The sequence below is a fragment of the Mustela nivalis genome (genome assembly GCF_964662115.1).
Source record: "Mustela nivalis genome assembly, chromosome: 4".
NCBI classification, from domain to species: Eukaryota; Metazoa; Chordata; class Mammalia; order Carnivora; family Mustelidae; genus Mustela; species Mustela nivalis.
In genome coordinates this window covers 120709633-120731250 of record NC_139023.1, presented here as the reverse complement: position 1 = coordinate 120731250, position 21618 = coordinate 120709633, and the positions used below count along the sequence as shown (strand labels likewise).

Genomic DNA, 21618 nt, shown 5'->3' with positions numbered 1-21618 from the left:
CGAGCAGGGAGCCTGCTTTCCCCTCCTCTCTTTGTCTGCCTCTCTGCCTACTTGTGATCTCTGTCAAATAAATAAATAAAATCTTAAAAAAAAAAAAAATACAGGGGAAGAGGCTATAATCCTCCTCTTAAAAAAGTGATAAAAACAAAAATTTGTATATCAACAAAGAATAACATCTGAAGTTCTAATTTTCTAATGTTTGCTATAGTCTGAAAGGAGACAAAATTAAGTTAGAAATCTGTAACATTAAAAAAAAGCCTAAAAAACACAGTCATTCAAATCTGGCTTAATAATTAAGAGTCTGCCATTACTAGCTCCTTAGTGACAATGCTCCTCATAAAATACAAATTATTTTCTTTTATGAAATTTCTGAAAGAGTTTCATTAAGTAGATAACTTCTGGAACTAAAATAAAGTGACATTTAACAGGAAATCAAAGCGTCACTTACTAGATTAGATAAATAATTGGTCTTTCCAATTCTTTTAGTTCTGTGAGCAAGTACAAACATTCACTTTCTGTCTTTATGTTTTCCCCTATAATTTCCAAAGAAAATGTAGTATAAAGTAAATAACCCCAAATCTGCTTGCTTTAATATTAATTTTCCTGGTGTACTAACTCACAGGATTCATTATAAAGTTGATACTTGCAGTTCTTGTTATACTGTCAACTAAATGAAACTATTAAAAGCAAATTTTAAAGATACATATTAGAAACATTTTTAAAGGTACACATTAAGAATGATAAACCAGATAATCAAAAAGAAAACTTTAATACAGTAATAAAAACAATATGCTGGTATAAGGATAGACATACAGTGCAAGGGAATAGAATACAGAGTCCAGAAATAAACTCTCACATATATGCCCAGTTGATTTCCAACAAGGGCCAAGACCAAAAGGACTTCTTTTTCTTTTAAGATTTTATTTATTTATTTGACAGAGAGAGATCACAAGTAGGCAGAGAGGCAGGCAGAGAGAGAGGAGGAAACAGGCTCCCTGCTGAGCAGAGAGCCCGATGTGGGACTCGATCCCAGGACCCTGAGATCATGACCTGAGCCGAAGGCAGCGGCTTAACCCACTGAGCCACCCAGGCGCCCCCCAAAAGGACTTCTTTAAATAAAACTTAAAAAAAAAAAAAATGGTGCTGGTAGAACTGGAAATCCATATGAAGTTGGACCCATACTGCATATCACACACAAAAATGAACCTAAAATTTAAATTTTAAAACTTAAAATTTTTTATTTTAATTTTAATTTTAATTTAAAAAATTAAAACTGTAAAACTCTCAGGAAAAAAAATAATAATAAAAGCAATTCTACATGACCTTGGACTTGGCAATAGTTTCTTAAATATGACACCAAAACCAAATGGCATTTAAAAAAAAAAAAAGGATAAACTGGAGTTCATCAAAATTAAAACTTTTTTTGCATCAAAGCAAACTATCATCAGTGAAAGACAACCCACAGAAAAAAGAAAACATTTGCAAATCATATCTTTGAGTAGCGGTAATATCCAGGATACATAAAGAAGAGCCTCGGGGCACCTGGGTGGTTCAGAGGGTTAAAGCCTCTGCCTTCGGCTCAGGTCATGATCCCAGGGTCCTGGGATCAAGCCCCACATCAGGCTCTCTCCTTGGTGGGGAGCCTGCTTCCTCCTTTCTCTCTCTGCCTGTCTCTCTGCCTACTTGTGATCTCTCTCTGTCGAATAAATAAATAAAATCTTTAAAAAAAAAAAAAAGCCTCCTACAATTAAGCATCAAAAAGACAACCCAATTAAAAAATGGACAGGGGTAAGAGAAAGGGTAGCTCAGTCAGTTAAGCATCTGACTTTTAATTTTAATTTTAGAGGTTGAGCCCCACAAGAAGCTCTCTGCTGAGCATGGAGCCTTAAGATTCTCTCTCTCTCTCCCCCCATCTCACGTTTCTGTAAGTAAATAAACAAATAAATCTTTTTTTTTTTAAATGGGCAAAAAAAAAAAAAAAAACCCTGAACATTTCACTAAAGAAGATATATAGTCAATAAACACATTAAAAAATAGTCAATATCATTAATTATCAAGAAAATGCACATTAAAAACCACAAAAAGACACTACTTCACGTCCACTAGGATGGCAATGATAAAAAAATGGAAAATAACAAGTGTTGGTAAGGATGTGGAGAAACTGGAATCCTTGTACACAGTAAGAATGTAAAATGGCTCAGCCACTATGGAAACAGTGTGGCAGCTCCTCAAAGTTTATTATGGTAATGTGGCAGCTCCTCAAAGTTTATTATGGTAACCGCATGACCCACCAATCCAACTCCTAGCTATACACCCAAAAGAATTAAAAACGGGGACTTATAAAGATACTTGTAAGCCAATGCTCACAGCAGCAGTTTTCACAATAGCAAAAGTAAAATAATCAACCCATGAATGGATAAACAAAATGTGGTATATACATAAAATGGATTCTCATTCAGCCAAAGAAAGAAAGTTCTGATATGTGCTACAAAACAGATTGAACCTTGAAAACTCTTAAACGAAATAAGTCAGACACAAAAGGAAGGACAAATATTACATGACCGCACTCACATGAAATATCTAGAATAAGGACATTCATAGAAAGTAGAACAAGATTACCAGGGGCCAGGAAAAAGGAGAACGAGGAATTGCTGCCTAATGGACAGTGTATTTCTGCTTGGGATGATGGAACAATTTCACGCAAACAGATGGTGATGCTGGTTACATGACATTTGGAAAACACATAATGCCACTGAATTATACACTTATTAAGGATTGTTAAATACTTAAAATGGTTAAAATGGTAAATTGTAGGTTATATCTATTTTACTATTTTATCTATTTTACTGCAAGTCTTAAATAATAAAGGAGGAACAATCTTAATTGTGCACACATACCTGTATACACAAAACACCACAATGTGTCTTACTGCTTTTGGCAAGCAGCACAAAACCAATCACTTACCATGCTGTTTTCTACTTGGAAATGCTACTATTTCACAAAAACTAATATAGGACCTCTAATTCATAATAAATTTAATCCTGAAATTACATTTGATGTTCCTAATCTACAAAAGTAGAGTCTTATCATATATTTAGAAGAAAGATGTTAATTGTAAAAAGATCATGTTTTATCACCATGCAGGATAGCTAGCTATGAGAAAACCAACTTTTTTTGTGGATAAACTCTAATTTTAGAAGAGGGATTGAACAACATCATAAACGAAACCAAACACAAAGATACAAAAACGACAAGTCAAGAAATGTAAAATACAAGCAAAAAATAACATCTAGTCCACCAAGGCAAGTTCAAAACAAATGGCCACAGGAAAAACCGTGACTACAAACCTATGCAGCAACATTCCTCTGTGACTGTGCCAGTCCTCTTAATCTACTTCTTGCCAACAAGTACTCTGTCCTGCCACGATCGTTACCAGTACTATTCTCAGTGAAAAGAAAAAGAAACCAGATGTGGACTTTACTTATTCAAATGATGAACAATCATTAAGAATTCACTGGTTTCCCCTCCTGCCTCTGTTACAATATTTTTCAAAAGAATATTGACACTCTCAACATATGGTTTACTGGTAAGTGACTGGTCAGCTTCTACTCAAAGAGGAGGGAAAGCTATTCTAAAACTCTAATGTTATACTTCAACTGAGTTTTGATGCATTAGGAATGCTGCTTCAAACAGAACACAGGCACATAAAATGAAGAAATCCCAGAGCCTTGTGATGTCTAGTCATTCTTTCAAACTAATCATGGACTCCTGATGAACTGAAAATGAATACACCAAATAAAACAATTTTCACAAAGGCTATCAAATGCAAGCAGTATTATTTCAGTTTAAAATAACTGTAGTACAAGGAAAATTCCATTAAGCAAATTAGAATTTTTGAGTGTTTTCTATGTTATGTTTAGATGCTGGCTAGCAAACGTCTCTAAGTTATCTCAGGTTCATTGATAAGAGATGTTTGTAGCTTCTACTCTAATAACAAGTATATATGTATATAATAAAGTGTACATAAAAAGATACCTATGTTTTCTAGCTTGTCCCCTAATAGGGCCCAGAGGCAAAGATATGCAGCTGTGTCCGGATTTTGGCTTCTACTACCATTTCCCGTCCCTCACTAAAAGGGACCAGGGCTCCAAAGAGACGGATTCTTGGGCCAGAGAAAATACCAGAGGAGTCTTTTTAATAATGAAAATAATTAAATACTTGAAAAGCAAAAAATAAAAATGATGAGAGCATGAAGGGGGACACAGGAGCCAGCATGGAGAAAGAGGATCCCACTGATGAAATGTGGACAATTTAAGAACCAAAATATTTAAGAACAGTAATGAATTATTAATCATTGGGTAACAAATAAGAATCCAGGAGTTCAATAATAAGTAAAACAATGCAGACAAATAAAAGGGCTCTTATTCAATAGAATGCTGAGTAATCACTGGTATAAGGAGAAGGAGAACTGAAATTGAAAAAAAATCATCATGTGACAACCACAACCATAACAACCATAAGCAAGTTATCATTAGTGGATCCCTACACAAAGGGGACAAAACTTTGATGAGAAGTAGGATTTTTTTTTTTTTTGAAATGATCGCATTTTAATGAGCCCAGTTATCTACATAACTGCCTGTGGCCAGGCAGGAAGAGAAAGAGGGGAGAGAGTAAGTAGGGGACTTACAGGTGATGACACAACATTGACAACACCCGTTTGATGTACAACTCTGATTCGAAAACTTCAGGGGACGAGAAGTAGGATATTTTGATTGTCTTAAAGTACCTCCTCACAATCTGCTTATTATCTTTATGGGGGTATAGTAACTATATAGTGAAGAAATCAGGTTAATGAAACTGGTGGTCAAAATTTATACTACAGATGAGGAGCAGATATGATGGCCTTAGAAAGACACACCCTTATGTAATATTTTGTCCAGATATGATGGCCTTAGAAAGACACACCCTTATGTAATATTTTGTCCAGGAATACATATCCTGAAACTTAGCAAAGGGAAACATCAGATAAACTGAAGATAAGGAAAATACTGTTAACAAGGAAAAAAGGGAAAGGGGGATGACCATATTCTTTGAAAATGCCAATGTAATAAAGGACAAAGAAAAGCTGAAGAACTGTTACAGGTTAAGAGATACTGAAGACATGACATCTAAATGCAATATGGGATCACAGACTAAATTCCATACTGGAGGGGAAGAAATGTGCTTATTATAAAAGACACTGATTTGATCAACTGATAAAATTAGAAAATGGTATATCAGATCAAAGTAATATAGGAGCGCCTGGGTGGCTCAGTCAGTTGAGTGACCAATTCTTGATCTCAGCTTAGGTCTTGATCTCAGGGTCATGAGTTCAAGACCTGTGTTGGCCTCCGTGGTAGGCGTGGAGCCTACTTTACAAAAAAAAAAGTAGTGTGGGGATGCTTAATCTACTGAAGATTTTAAGACTGCTCTGTAGGAGGGTAGTTCGGTGGCTCAGTTGGTTAGTGGGATGCCTTCAGCTCATGTCATGATCCCAGGGTCAAGTCATGCATCAGGCTCCCTGCTCAGTGGGGAGTTGTCTTCTCTCTCTCCCTCTACCCTTCCCCCCTGCTTATGCCCATGCTCTCTCTTTCTCTCTCAAATAAATTGAATTAAAAGAGTGGTCTATAAGAGATAATCCTTGAGAAACCCACCCTAAGGTACTTAGGACTAAAGGGGTATAATATGTTCAACGTTACTTTTGCATGACTCAATAAGAATACATATATGCATGTGTGTGTATTTATAGATAAACACAGAAACATTCATTCACAAAGTGAGTAATAAAACATTTGGGACAAAACGTTAACAGGTAAATCTGGACAGAAGACATAGGGATGGTCTTTATAGTATTGTTATAACTTCTCTGCAAGTTTGAAATTCTTTCCAAAAATCATTAAGTTCAAAAATTTAATACATTATTTTTCTCCCTGAATTCTGTTTTTTCTTCTATAATTTCTACACAGCTAAATGGGATACAGAGTCCGTCAGTCATCCAGCTAGACACCTGGCAGTTAACCTAGCCTACCCATAGGTTTCAATTCATTTTCTTCCTTTCCTTCAACTCCCATATGCAACTCCCATACCCTAAGAAATATCTCTTATATTTGTCCTTTTTTCTCCAATCACACTGAATGGGTTCAGGAACTAATCATTTAGCATATCTCATCAGATTCACTACCGTCTGCTAATAATAACCCTTCCACCAGTCCTCACTCTAACACACTCTCCACTATGCTACAGTGTCCATGCCCAAATGAAATCTGATCATGTCATTCTGTATTTCTCAATTGGTCCTGAATATAGGCAGGAAAGAACTTACTAGATTAATTTAAAAATCCCAACACTAAGAAAATGTATTACTTTGGATCTCCAGAAGCAAATAAGCAAAAATTACTGTCCAGAGGCTTAAAAGCTAGTATAACATGAAACAACATTGGTTCTTTCTTGGAACCAATTATAAAGTAACTGCTATTAAAAGCAGTATCTTCAGTGCTCTTATACAAATAACACAGGATAGGACCTCTAGAAAGAGAGGTCATTAAAAGTAAGGGATGAAAGAAAAATGTAGGGAGCAGAAGGGAAGTGTAGACTACTTAAAGGTAAGGTAAGGAAAAGTAGAGAAGGTAAGAGAAAGAAAGGGAAAGGGAGGAAAAAAAGTCTATTCTCTAGAATTTCACAGTAGAACAGTTTTGTCTCTCAATAAAATGTCAACATTCCGAGAATTAACTAGCCATCTCTCAATTTTTCCTAACTGAAAAGCATTGAACATAATCAGAGAAGAGTTCTTTATGTCTTTATGAATATCTGACATTTTATCAGAAGTTACTTGAGATCAGTATTATTCATCATTAAAGCATATTTTATGAGTAGTGAAAATATTTATAAGCAAACAAAGAATCATGTTTCTTCTTCCTTTTTTGTTTAAGATTTTCTTTATTTGACAGAGAGAGAGAAATCACAAGTAGGCAGAGAGAGAAAGAGGAGGAAACAGGCTCCCCGCAGAGCAGAGAGCCTGATGTGGGGCGATGTGGGGCTCAATCCCAGGATCCTGGGATCATGACCTGAGCCGAAGGCAGAGGCTTTAACCCACTGAGCCACCCAGGCACCCCAAGAATCATGTTTCTACTGCTTTCATTTTGTAGATTTCTTTTTTTAATTTTACAGTTCAAGGGTTCAAAACATGTATTATATAAAACTGCATATCTATTTTATATAGATACACTGCATACGAAATTTATAAAACTGAAACTCTTCCCACTTAGAGTACCTATACAATTATTCCAATACATATAGATACAGCCAAAATATAAAATCATAACTCCAAACTTTCCCTGGAAATTTGCAAGAAGCAGTACAATATATTAATACAACCACTGTACTTCCACACAAAACCTTGTAACATACAAATGCACATAACCTCCTTTGTTTTCCAATAGCTACTAAGCTGACCTGGGCTCCCTGTGCCTGCCTCCAGTCAGTGAAGAAAATCCAAAGACTTCATTCGTTCAGCCACTCAGCCAATGCAGAGTGAACATCTAACCCTCTGAGTACTGGTAGTGATTCTGCAACCCCTTCCTTTCTCTTTTTTCACCCCTCCTCTCTTTATCAAATAAATTGCCTGCTGCTATCCTTTACTGCCATATGCATTCCCTTTAACCTCTTTCTTTTCCCAGGTTCTGTTCCGTTAACCTGAAAGAAACCTTCCTTATTCTCATTTGTCAACCTCAACCCAGTAATAACTATTTCCAGTCACTATTCAATTCCCCTACAAATTCTGCTATATATATCTCATGTGACTTCCTGCTCCTGTGACAGGAGTATTTTTCAAATTCAGTGGGCAGGCACCAGGACGGAACAAATACAGAATGTGGACTGCTACAAGAAAACTGTTCTGGACTCTCTTCCAAAGGTCAGTATCATTTAAAAAGGAAAAAAAAAAAAAAAAAAAAAAAGAAGAAGAAGAAATAAGGCAGGCAGGCAGGAAAGAAGGAAGAGAGGGAAGGAGGGAGAGAGAGGGAGGGAGGGAAAAAGGATAGAAAAACTAATCTAGGTTTTTAAAGAATAAAGAGATACAAGCAAATGTTATGTGTGGACCTTAACTAGATTGTTGTTTGAAAAAAGAAAAAAGCTATAAAAGAAATGTTGTTGGGGGGCGCCTGAGTGGCTTGGTAGGTTCAACATCTGCCTCAGGCTTAGACTGTGATCTAAGGGTCCTGGGATCAAGCCCTATACGAGGTTCCCCACTCAGAGGGGAGCTTCTCCCTTTCCCACTCCCCCTGCTTGTGTTTCCTCTCTCGCTGTGTCTCTCTCTGTCAAATAAATAAATAAAATCTTTAAAAAATTAAAAATAGGGGCTCCTGGATGGCTCAGTGGTTTAAAAGCCTCTGCTTTCGGCTGGGGTCATAGTCCCAGGGTTCTGGGATAGAGCCCCACGTCGGGCTCTCTGCTTGGCAGGGAGCCTCGGCTTCCCTTCTTCTCTCTCTGCCTGCCTCTCTGCCTACTTGTGATCTCTCTCTGTCAAATAAATAAATAACATCTTTAAAAAATAATAATAAAAAAATAAAAATAACATGACAGTTTATTAAAATACTGTTATTTTGTTTCCTATGATAATAGTATAAAGGTCATGTAGAGAAATGCCCTTATTTCTAGGAGGTGTGTGCTGAATCATTTTTGGGTTAAGTATTATGATGGCAGAAATTACTTTCAAATGGTTCAGCAATGCCACTCTCCTCCCTGAAATGTATATAAACACAAATAGGAATGTATGTGGCAAAACACCGGGAATTACTGACACAAGGTTGAAAAATATTTGCATATACACTGTATTTTCACTAAACTTTTCTGGATGTTTAAAATTTTCAAAATGCAAACTTTGGTTTGTCAGGGCTCTGCACTCAGCAGGGAGTCTGCTTGGAATTCTCTCTCTCCCTCTCCTTCCCCTTCTATCCCTCCCCCTACTCATGCACACACACCCTCTCTCTCTCTCTCTAAAATAAATACTTTTAAAAAATAAAAGGAGAGGTATAAAACCATTGAGCAGTCTCCAATGGTTTCTAGATTTCTCGTAATTTTGAAAGAGCAAATATATGAAACTTCCATTGGTCTACAAAATGCTAACTGATAAATCTTAGAATGGGTTACCACTCTAGTCAGGTTGTAAATACACAAAAGGATAACTCTTTCTTTTTCCTACATAAACAAATTTATTTTACATCACCAATACTGTTTAAAGTATTGGTCATGTTACCAAATATGAAAATTTGTGGTTATACACAGTCTGCATTAGAACATCTTACATCAAAACACACAAAAGGTCATGGAGCAAAGTGTATTTCCATTATCTGTGAATTATTTGTATACACCTCATATATGTTCTCCTTTCTGCTAACTCTGTGATACTTTTTTATTCTTAAAAGGCCCTACTACTCTCAGAGGCCTAACTCTGTGGTAAATCATGCAGAAAGAGTACAATAAACCTAAAGTAAAAAAGATGCCTGACACCACCACACTTTTCTTTTTTCTTTTTTATGGAATATACATCACAGGGGACACTGCTTAAATATTTTTAGGCCCTAGGGTACCTAGCTGGCTCAGTCAGAAGAGCATGTGACTCTTGGTCTCAAAGTTTTGACTTTGAGCCCCACACAGGGTACAGAGATTACTTAAATAATAAAATTTTTTAAAAAATACATTTTTAGGACCTATGTTTCTTCAAAATACTTCTTCAAAATAAGATATGGCTGATATATTCATTCATTTAATTCACAGACCATTTTCCACTATTAAGTTAGACTTCAACTGTATCCCAGACTCATAAACTATGAACCGTAGAAAATAAAACTGCTAAAAAAAAATCCCAATACCTACACAGATAAGAATAAGCAAAGAGCTAATTCAAATCAATAAACTTAAAATATATTAGAACCTCAAAAATTTTCTCATGAATAATAGTTTGCTTATAGTTATTATACTAAAGAGATTTCTTTCTACACTAGCCCTTCTTCTTTTTTTTTTAAGATTCTATTTATTTATTTTAGAGAAAGAGTGAGTACAAGCACGAGTGGGGTTTGGGGCAGATGGAAAGGGCGAGAGAGAGAATCTCAAGCAGACTCTATGCTGAGCACCTGACAGGCTCCATCTCATAACCCTGGGATCAGACCTGAGCTGAAATCAAGAGTCAGACGCTTAACCAAATGAGCCACTGTGGTGCTCCCACATGAGGCCTCCTTAAGAGAATTTGCCCTGCCCCCATTCACTGAAAAGCCAATTCTCTTATAAATGCATAACAGGGTCTTTCCAGCAATAGCTGACTGAACAGTGATGGACATCCTTCCTAACATGAAACAAATGGATTCTCTCTCCTAGCAAGTTAGAATTTAAATGTGGTAGCTGTGAAAATTAGCTATGAGGGCCAAGAGCTAGATGAACTTAACACCCACAACTGACCACTGTACACTAATTAAAAAAGCAAAGAAAAAACATTTGGTCGAGAGAAACAAAAATAATATAAGCAAGTCCAGAAAAAGAAATGGAGAATGAGTACAGAAACACTCAGTTCTGTACTTCCTGTACTTGAATTGTATAATATTTAGTACCAGGATAATTGTTTGCAAAATTATTACCTTAAAAAAAAAAAAAAAGGAAAAGGTTAAGGACATCTGTGTAGGTACAGAACTTTCAAAGGAAATAAATGAGTTAAAAGAAAAAACTAAAGATCAAAAATACAAATGGAATATAGCAAAGTCTGGGATTCAATTACTTTCAAATCAACAGATTCTTCCCCAAAATAAAATGTTAAACTTACAGAGGGGTCACCAGAGAAGAAAGAACAAGTCATTCTGCTCCAAGTATTTATTAGTAGATATTTTCTTGCTTTTCTCAAAAATATAATTAAATATTTGATTATATTAATATAAAGAATGTTCACAGGCTACTATCTTCAAATATAAATTCAGATATGGTACAAACACTTCATATTCTTTTAGGGAAAAGAAGTGATATCATTCCTCATGTATGATAGGCAGGATAGCAGAGCAGGTGAATGCTTGAGCCCTAGAGCTAGACTCCTAGGTTCGATTGTGGCTCTAACATTACCTAATTCTGAAACTGTGGGCGAGTGACTTCTTATGCCTGCTTTTCTAACAGCATTAAAATTAGTATAATAATAGAATTAATCTCATGGGATTGTTATGAAGAATAAATGATGTAATATATGAAAAATCTAGGAAACAGTAAATGTATACCACAATTAATATTATCACTAAATATTATTCAAAGGAAAAGGGTGGATTTCATTTATCTATATTATACAAGTGAACTCCTTGAAAGCAGACATAAGACATGAAAAACATAAAACTGATCCAAAAAAAAAACAGGGGAGATAAAGATAAACCCACATAAAGAATTAATTTCTATCATATAGACTCTTCACCAATAAACCAAGAAGTATCCTCTCATGGGGAACAGCTTGCCTTCTCAAAATATTTTGTAAAAGCTTTCCTTCAGCAACCACTGACCATGAAAAGAAGCCCTTATTCCTGAATGCCCACTTAGATATAGCTAAGCATCAGGATGATCTGTTGCTGGAGGAAGGTAAAAATATTTTTAAATATATTTTTTTTAATTTTAAAAGATTTTTAAACAACCAAGTCTTAGCTCTGATCTCAAAAAGTTTTGAGTTTTTAACCATGAGTGGCTCTGAGATAACTTCAAAAATTCATTCTTATGGAGCTTTTTGAAACATTTTTTGGACTAGGCCATTACATAATGAAGAAAGAGTAGAGATACTGTAATGAGAAAAACAACTCTTCCATCATGAACGCAAGAGAATGTGATCTGCTTCCTACAGGATGCTCAGTAAGGCCAAAAAAGAAGAACCAAACTGAAAGGTCAAAAATTACGTCAACAGAAACCAGGAAGGAAAGGAGTAAAAGAGGAAGGGAAAGAGGGCAGACCATTATAAATTATATCAATTCTTTGCAGGTGGAAAAAACCAAGATAGCCTAATTTTTAAAGATCGAAAATAACATTCTTTTTAAAAGAAAAAAGAAAAAAAATTAGAAAGAATGTGTCCTTCCTTCCCTTTATGTTTTGAAATCATTCTTTAAAGGGGAACCCTCCTACACTGTTGGTGGGAATGCAAGCAGGTGCAGCCACTCTGGAAAACAGTATGGAGGTTCCTCAAAAAGCTGAAAATAGAGCTACCCTATGACCCAGCAATCATACTACTGGGCATTTACCCTAAAGATACAAATGTAGTGAGTGATCCGAAGGGGCACATGCACCCCAATGTTTATGGTAGCAATGTCCACAATAGCCAAACTATGGAAAGAGCCTAGATGACCATCAACAGATGACTGGATAAAAAAGATATTTTATATATATAGTGCAATACTATGCAGCCATCAAACAAACCCACATGAAACCTTGCCATTTGCAATAATGTGGATGGAACTAGAGGGTATTGCTAAACAAAATAAGTCAATCAGAGAAAGACATTATCATATGATCTCACTAGTATGTGGAGTTTGAGAAACAAGACAGAGGATCATAATGGAAGGGGCAGAAAAACGAAACCAGAGAGGGAGACAAACCATAAGAGATTCTTAATCTCACAAAACACACTGAGGGTCACTGGAAGGGAAGGGAAGTGGGAGGGACAGGGTGGCTGGGTGATGGGACACTGGGGAAGGTATGTGATATGGTGAGTGATGTGAGTTGTGTAAGACTGATGATTCATAGACCTGTACCCCTAAAACAAATAATACATTGTATGTTCATTTAAAAAAATAACAGAAGAAACTGTGCAAGGTGTAGAGGGGTCGGGGGATAGGGGTAGATTGAGTCTATGTACTATGTACTATCTGCTCAATTATGCTATAAATCTAAAACTATATTAAAAAAGGAAAAAATAAATCATTCTATAACTCACATTCTACTACAGCATATGGACATATTCACAACAATCCTTCATTCCATCAAAAAATACTGAATCTTTACTTTCCAAATATGATTCTAGACTAGGCTTTTTTTTTTAAGATTTTATTTATTATGTATTTGACAGAGAGAGACACTGGGAGAGGGAGCGCAAGCAGGGGGAGTGGGAGAGGAAGAAGCAGCAAGATGTGGGGCTCCATCCCAGGACCTTGGGATGGTGACCTGAGCCGAAGGTAGTCACATTTAACCAACTGAGCCACCCAGGTGCCTCTAAGCTTTTTTTTTTTTTTAAGATTTTATTTAATTATTTGAGAGATAGCACGTGCATGCATGTGTGGTAAGAGTGGGGGATAGAGGGAACGAGAAATAGACTTCCCACTGCGCAGGGAGCCCAATGGGGCTGGACCCCAAGACCCTGAGATCATGACCTGAACCAGAGGAAGATGCTTAACTGAGTCCCCCCACATGCTCCTAGGCTAGGCTCTTTGAGGTTCCTCTATCACCACACAAAAGGAAGACAGTAAAACAGCTTGAGAGATTATGCTTTAGGTTTCCTCTCATTTCCTTTCCTCTTTCTATACCATTTGTTGTACAAAACTTCCAAATTACAAACTCTTAAGGAGAGTGGAGGCCTTCTTATTTTTTATTCACATAAAGCACCAAAAAAAAGTGCTCAGGCAAGGTAAAGTTGACCTCTCGCCAAATTAGGAGCAAAACATACGTGAACAGGAGACAGAAGATTTCCTCCGAAATTCCACATTTCCCTTAACTTAAGCATAGATCCTTCCTCTACAAGGAGAAGGAGTTTAGCTCTCTTAGGATGCTCCCAAGTGGCGACAGTCATCTCACAAGCAGGTTAATACACCAAATGGCAGCCTGTAGTAAACATCTTCAGAAAACTGAGACAAGGGGCAATCCAATCACAGCTAAGAAGACACATCCTTCACAAGACTGTGAAGGGTATAGGGATGCCTTCTCCCACTCCCTCCTCCCAGGACAAAACAGAACAAAAAACAGAAGGGGGTGGCTAGCAGTAAGAGTCTAAAAAGAAAACAAAAATGAAAAGTTGGGACGCCTGGGTGGCTCAGTTCGTTGAGCCTTCAGCTTGGGTCATGATCCCAGTGTCCTGGGATCAAGTCCCACATCCGGCTCCTTGCTCAGCAGGAAGCCTGCTTCTCCCTCTGCCTCTGCCTGCCACTCAGTCTGCCTGTGCTCATTCTCTCTCTCCCTGACAAAAAAATAAACAAAATCTTTTAAAAAAAGGAAAAGAAAAAAAAAGAAAGAAAAGTTGACCTCCCTGTGTTAGAGATATGTAACGCCAAAACAGCTCCTCAGACCTATAGTGAAAACAGCATACTTATTTCCTCCATTCCCTTCTTCCCCTTCCTAAGTCAATAACTTTAGCAGTGGCTCTAAACTCATCCTTTTATGCAAACTCTATTCTACTTTACAAAAATAAAGACAATAGGCTTGCTAATAAGTTGTGTAATCAACGAAACATTAAGTGCCATATACTATCATTAGCAGGACAGCATTCTATTTATATTTTAACATTCAAAAATTCAGAGGTAAAAGTAACTTAAGGCCATTGCTTGCAACAATGAATGGCAGCTAACATAAATTTAGCTTTTATTTACAATGTGCTAGGTATACTGTTAAGGACTTTGCAAGCATATCCTTCTTTAACCCTTATGATACTTTTATCAAATACTATTAATAAACCCACTTTACAGATGAGGAAATAAGAGAAATTAAGACACGTATATGCGAGGGCAAAGAGATACAAGCAACGACATCATGATCTAAACTTAGAAATATGGGTAAGTTTGGTACCTTCACCAAAACAGCAATTTTCACTCATCCCTGCTTTTAAACTTTATACAATTTTTTAAATCATAGTATCAATGAAGATCAATACATAATTTGTCCTCAAAACAAGAGCCAAATAAGGGATACTCAGGGTCAAAAATAACTCAAAGACAAAGTCAGAAAAACCTCTAGCTCTAGTCAATAACCAAAAGTCTGATGGGCGCCTGGGTGGCTCAGTGGGTTAAGCCGCTGCCTTCGGCTCAGGTCATGATCTCAGGGTCCTGGGATCGAGTCCCACATCGGGCTCTCTGCTTGGCAGGGAGCCTGCTTCCTTCTCTCTCTCTGCCTGCTTCTCAGTGTACTTGTAATTTCTCTCTGTCAAATAAATAAATAAAATCTTTAAAAAAAAAAAAAAAAAGTCTGCTGGCAGGGGCATCACAAAAGGGGATAAAGTGTGATGAAAATTATTTATACTTTTAAGTTCCAAACTTTAGGTATCATTTCTTGAAATAGGAGAACTGAATTAAAACTTAAAATCCCAATACCCTAATTAGTGCTATTTTACTTTTCAACTTGTATTTTTTTCTGATTATAAAAACTTGTACCATTTCTTTTTAAACTCTTTCAATATATCTTTCTAGATAGAATGCATTCTATATAAACTTTCATTTCTGGGTGACATTTTTTTAAACCGTAAAATACTCAACACTATTTTCTTCAGAGAGTCTAAAGTCCCAAATCTAGTCATAAATCTACTCCCAGAAATTTTCATAATAAAAAGACAAATTATACACAAAACTCGCAGTTCAATATCCTGTTAACAAAGAAACCTAAGAGCGTAAGTTTAAAACTTCCTCTCTATCTCAGCGCACCTGGGTGGTTCAGTGGGTTAAGCATCTGCCTTCAGCTCAGATCATGATCCCAGGGTTGCAGGATAGAGCCCCATGTCAAGGTTCCTGCTTGGTGTGGAGACAACTTCTGCCTCTTCCCAGGCCCATGCTGTCTAGTGCGTGCTCTCTTTCTCTCTTGAACAAATAAAATCTTTAAAAATAAATAAATAAAACTTCCTCTCTGTCATAATCAATGCAGTTGAGCTTTCTTTCTAAGAAAAAAAATTATCATTTGCTCAAAAATAAGAATGCATTTCCCAATCCACTGTACGTATCAAAAGAAAGTCTTCAATTTAAAATTCTGTATGGTCTCTGTTAAATCACACCCTGCTAACAAGTAAAAACAGATATCACATAAAAATTCTATTGAATTCATACTCATTTTACTTTTGTACAGCATGAAATGACTTAAACTTCCAAATCTAGTGTGGATTAAAAATAATATACCATACTGCCTTCCAAAACAAAGATTACAAAAATGAACCCATAAGCATATTTTCCAAGTATGCCCCCATCAGTGTAAATATTAAGAACCACTAGCTGGGGGCGCCTGGGTGGCTCAGTGGGTTAAGCCGCTGCCTTCGGCTCAGGTCATGATCTCAGGGTCCTGGGATCAAGTCCCGCATCGGGCTCTCTGCTCAGCAGGGAGCCTGCTTCCTCCTCTCTCTCTGCCTGCCTCTCTGCCTACTTGTGATCTCTCTCTGTCAAATACATAAATAAAATCTTTAAAAAAAAAAAAGAACCACTAGCTGGTAGACAGTGCAGGCATGACTGGGCCACTACATTCTGTATAAGTAATTATGATTATAATTTCCCAATATGGTGTATTAAATATCCTTACAAATGTCTGACAATTTCTACCAACTTAAAATGTAACTTAGTTGTAAAAAGCCACTGTAGTAAAGCTGATAAAATTAAAGTAATCTTACTAATGACCTCTTATTCTTCAATCTTTTTAGAGAAATAAGATTTGGCCTTTGGATATTTTATGAGAAATAACAGTTTAACAACTCAGCAAAGTGAAAAGTCAGGTACTGTGTGAGGATTTCTACAAAGGACCAAAAAATAACTGATTTAATGAACTGAAACAAAACAAACACCACTTTGCTTTAAAAAAAAGGGAAATTGAAGATAAAAGTTATGTTTCTTCTTTTTTTTTTTTTGTAAGAGTAAGGAGGTACTTTCTTCTTACAAAGTCATGGCATACGAGTATTAACTTCTGTTTACAGTTGAAGACTAGGCATGCCTAGCTAGCTCAGTTAGTGGAACATGTGACTACTGATCTTGGGAGTCATGAGTTCGAGCCCCATAACGGGAGTACAGATTACTTAAAAAAAAAAAAAAAAAAGTTGAAGACTTAAGCTTTCTGAATAATATCAAATAACTTATGTATTCTTACACCTAGCATATTTCCTTCTTCCCTCATTTTTATGTACTATTGTAGGGAACTTCAGAGATGGTTCCCAATAACCCCACCTCTTAGTGTAACAGCCTTATATAACCCTCTCTCCTGAGATGGGCTAGACCTAATGACTCACTTTTGTTTTGCTTTGTTTTTTAAGAATATTTTTTTAAAGATTTTATTTATTTATTTGAGAAAGAGCACATGGAAGCAGCGGGAGGAGTAGAGGGAGATGGACAAAGCAAAATCTGTGCTGAGTACCGAACATGACATAGGGCTTGATTCCATGACCCAGAGATCATGACCTGGGCCAAAACCAAGAGTCAGAGGCTTAACTGAGCCACCCAAGGGCCACAGTGACTCACTCTCAATGAAGAGAAAAGGGAATAATGGGTTACTACTTCCATGATTACATTACAAAACAAAAGGTTCATATGGAACCTTTATAAAGGAACATTAGTAGGTTATTGGCAAACAGCCAATATGAGGAACTGGGGCCCTCAGCCCAACAATCACTTGAGTGAATTAGAGACAGATCCTTCCCCAGAGCCCTCAGATGAAACCAAAACCCTGTGGACATGCTGAATGCAGCTCTGTGAGGGACCTGAACCAGAGGAATCAGCTTAGATTCTTAACAGACAAAAGCTTTAACATAACATTTGTTGTCCTAAGTCACGAAGTTTTGATGTAATTTGTTATGTAGTGCTATGGGTTGAAATGTGTACCTCTGAAAATTCCTATGTTGAAGTCCTCATCCTCAGTACTTCAGAATGTGACCTTTTTTGGAGACAGGATTTACAGAGGTAATCAAGTTAAACTGAGGTCATTAGAATGGGGCCTAATCCAACATGAAGTGGTATCCTTATAAAAAGGGGAAATTTGGACACAGAGAAGGATGATGATATAAAGTGACAGAGAAAAGAAAGAGACCTGGAATAGAGCCTTCCCTCAAGGACCTCGGAAGGAACCTCTCTTGCTGCCACCTTGATTTCAGATTCTTGGCTTCCAGACCATAAGACTAAAAATAAGTTTCTGTTTAAGCCACCCAGTTAGTAGTTATTTGTTATAGCAGCTCTAACATATTAATACATATGGCCAGAGAGAACAAATACATATACTTGATTCAAAGCAACTTTTATTGGCAGTACCAAAATTAGCCTTTATGCAGAGCTCAAGTGGATGGCCAAAGCTTCCAATCTTAATTCTGAAAAAAGACATTAATAGTATCAGAATAATCTTAGACCACAGAGTTTTTTTTTAAGTCAGCTGGGACTTCAGCAATCATATAATCTAATCCACTCATTTCAATAATTGAGGATACTGATGTGGTAGGAGCTGTTTAGGACACTTAACATACAGTAATTCCACACAAGAAACTTGAGGTATCAACATCATCAATTCCAATATTAAGATGAAGAAACTGATGTCTAGAAGTTAAGTTACATAATTGGTGACTGGCCTGGATTTAGTAAACTGAGGTACACAGAGTATAAAGAATTTAAGCAAAATCATAGTAGCTGAGCTTAGATTAAACCTAATGGTCCTTTCTCTTACCTTCACAACTTTTTTTCAGGAAGTTAAGTAGAAAAGCTTTTCTTCTATTTGCTATATTCAATTTTATAACGTGGCTACCTTAGAAATATTTGTATGATTATCTATCCGCCCTTCTCTGACTACACAAACACTGTTGCTCCTTCTCTCCCACTCCTTAAACCCTAAAACATTGCCTTTCAATCCCTGATGCTTTTCTCTCAGCTACGTTAATCATTGTTATATATTGGAAGTCAAGGTTTCACTTCTACACAGTTTGGGAAATACAACTTTAGGTTAATGTTTGATCCCAATTACAATATAAATACACCTGGAAGGGGTAACACTCTATTATGAGTCATCTGCATTTTAGGAGGAATAAATCAGATCCTTTTTCAGAGAATAGGATTTGAAACAAATATGTCAAGAAAGTCATTGCCAAGTTTTAAAATGACCAAGGTACAACATATTCTGGGGTACCCTACTTAAGAATCAAGAGTCTAAGACCTAGGCAATGGTTCCAGAGTACTTCTCCTGGGAGAGGGCCTTTAGCATGTGGGCAATCAGGGCAAGATCTTTAAGTGAACATCTCTAGCCATTGCCTAGCTGCCTATACCTGCCCTTCAGGGAGATGGGGGTCATTAAAGGAAACCGAACACTGGGGGCGGGGGGAAAGAATCAGTCTGTTTTGGGAAATAATTAAGCGTCAGCCTTTCTCTGGAGTCTGAACTACAGGACAAAGAGTGAGGGAAGTGGTGACAACTTGTTTCCCATGACAAAGAAGAGAAAATGAAGAAAGCCAGTTCTCCAAAGACAGTGAGACAGACACACAGGAGAGGCGCTCACTGACAGCATGAGGAAAACCTGACTGCATTTGATTCTTGGGTTCTTCTTGTACATCTTTGCTGCATTTGCCTGTCCCTGGATCTTCTGGTGTCCCCTGGGATATACACCCAAACATCTGATAACTCCCCTTTTTTGCTTAATCTATTTAAATTGTAACAAGTACAATCAATAGAGAACAAACATGGTCAAACAGGTACCCTCTCTAAAACTGAAGAATGTTACTGAAGGACTAACAACCTCATGCTTTTTAGTAACAATAAAGCCAAGTAAAAAACTAAAAAAACCTAAAGCAGTGGTACTCTCAAGTGCCTCACAACATAGCTCACCACTTAAACTAGTCATTCATAGGAATTACAAAAGAACAGATAGTAACAGTTCCAAAGCCTACACTTACAGCTAGATTTTTCCAGAAAAAAAAAAAATGGTGTTTTAAACACCATGATTTGGGTGCCTGGGTGGCTCAGTGGGTTAAGCCGCTGCCTTCGGCTCAGGTCATGATCTCAGGGTCCTGGGATCGAGTCCCGCATCAGGCTCTCTGCTCAGCGGGGAGCCTGTTTCCTCCTCTCTCTCTCTCTGCCTGCCTCTCTGCCTACTTGTGATCTCTTTCTGTCAAATAAATAAAATCTTTAAAAAAAAAAAAAAAAAAACACCATGATTTTATTCTATGTAGGCACCTACAATAAAAATAATAATGTTTTAAAGCCAACATTGAAACTGAAGATTATTTGTTCTAACATATCACTTTTTTTTGGTGCAGAAAACTATAAGCCATTCAGGAAAGCAGGTGTGCCTAAGCTTACCCAGCCATTAGTGGTAAAGAAGGACTGAAACCCAGCTCTTTTGAGTCAGAGTTCAGTGGTCTTGCTACAGTGCAATGATGTGAGAAAGACTATCACGATTCTTGCTCCTGGCACCTTGTTTGACAGATAAAACAATCATAAAACTGACCTGATTCTCTGTTCTGGGCTGGCATGAACCTGCGTAGAAACAATAGGAGTGGCAGGCACTTTCTTCCTGAAGCAGACGTGGAGAAGTATTATACCTGTGATGAAAGGAAAAAGAAAACCCAGTTTACTTTCAGAGCATGTTTTGGCATAATAAGTCATTCTGTTTTCTACTGATTCCTTCTTTATCTTATTTGCTGGCAACAGTTTAACCGCAGAACACATGACAATGATTTATTTAAGACAGATAAAATCTGCTATCTAAAATCCATAAAGAATATCGAGTCATTTAAATTTGGTCTCTATAAACCATCTGGTTCGGCTTCTTCGCTTTACCGAGACCAGGAAAAGTTATGCAAAGAATCAATGACAACTCAAGTTACTTAGTGGCAGAGCCAGGTTCAGAATCTAATTCTTCCCATATCCAGTCCAGTATTCATTTGTATAACACAGATCACACTGTCTCTTTTTGGGAAACCAAATATGAGCCAAAAAAGCAAAAAATTCATATTAGTTTTCTAGGTCTATTTGTCATGTATCTAAAGGTAAATGTCATTTGTTTTAAGTTAAAATTGGAAAACAATGCTTCCTCACTGAATAGTTATAACCCAACCTTGAGTTACTTAGCATGTCTTATACAGGATATTTAAATGTTTGTTTTATTTGGGACACGATGGTCCATCAGCAGAGCATGCAACACTTGATCTTGGAGTTGTGAGTTCAAGCCCCATCATGGTTTAAAAAAAAAAAAAAAAAGTTTTGAAAACAACGTTTATTTTATTTACCATTCAGTATTTCAATATGAAAACACCAGTATATGAATATGAGATCTAGATTCCGGTCTTGCCTAACTCTGTACTCAACAAGTTCTATGATCTTAATCAATTACTTCCCTGGTCCCAAAGTGCCTTTATTCAAAAATGAGGAGCCTGGAATAATTCCCATAAGCCTTCTAACTATAAATCAATATACCTGAAAATAGCTTCCTCTTTTAGCAACATTCTGTTTTTCTGATCAACTATTTGTTTATGTCCTGTATTTGTTAATCTCTCTGATCATGCTAATAACAGTTAAAACATAATCAGAAATATTGCCTTCAAAGGGCACCTGGTTGGCTCAGTCAGTAGAGCATGTGACTTTTGATATCGGGTTGAGTAAAGATTACTTTTAAAAAATAGTTAAAAGAGAGTTCTACTTTATTTTTTGAAATATTTTA

At 36.8% G+C, this 21618-nt stretch overlaps 1 protein-coding gene across 8 annotated transcripts in view; it reads right to left on the bottom strand.

The window, feature by feature from the left end:
* Positions 1–21618, bottom strand: part of WDFY3 (WD repeat and FYVE domain containing 3) — a 274260-nt gene that overhangs the window by 221513 nt on the left and 31129 nt on the right. For 7 of the 8 annotated variants that reach the window (XM_082726677.1, XM_082726676.1, XM_082726679.1 and 4 more), the window contains exon 1: positions 20407–20516. The gene's annotated coding sequence lies outside the window, so the exon portion shown is untranslated. Of the gene's footprint in view, positions 1–20406; positions 20517–21618 lie in introns of those variants that run through there. The other variant, XM_082726684.1, reaches the window with a different exon arrangement.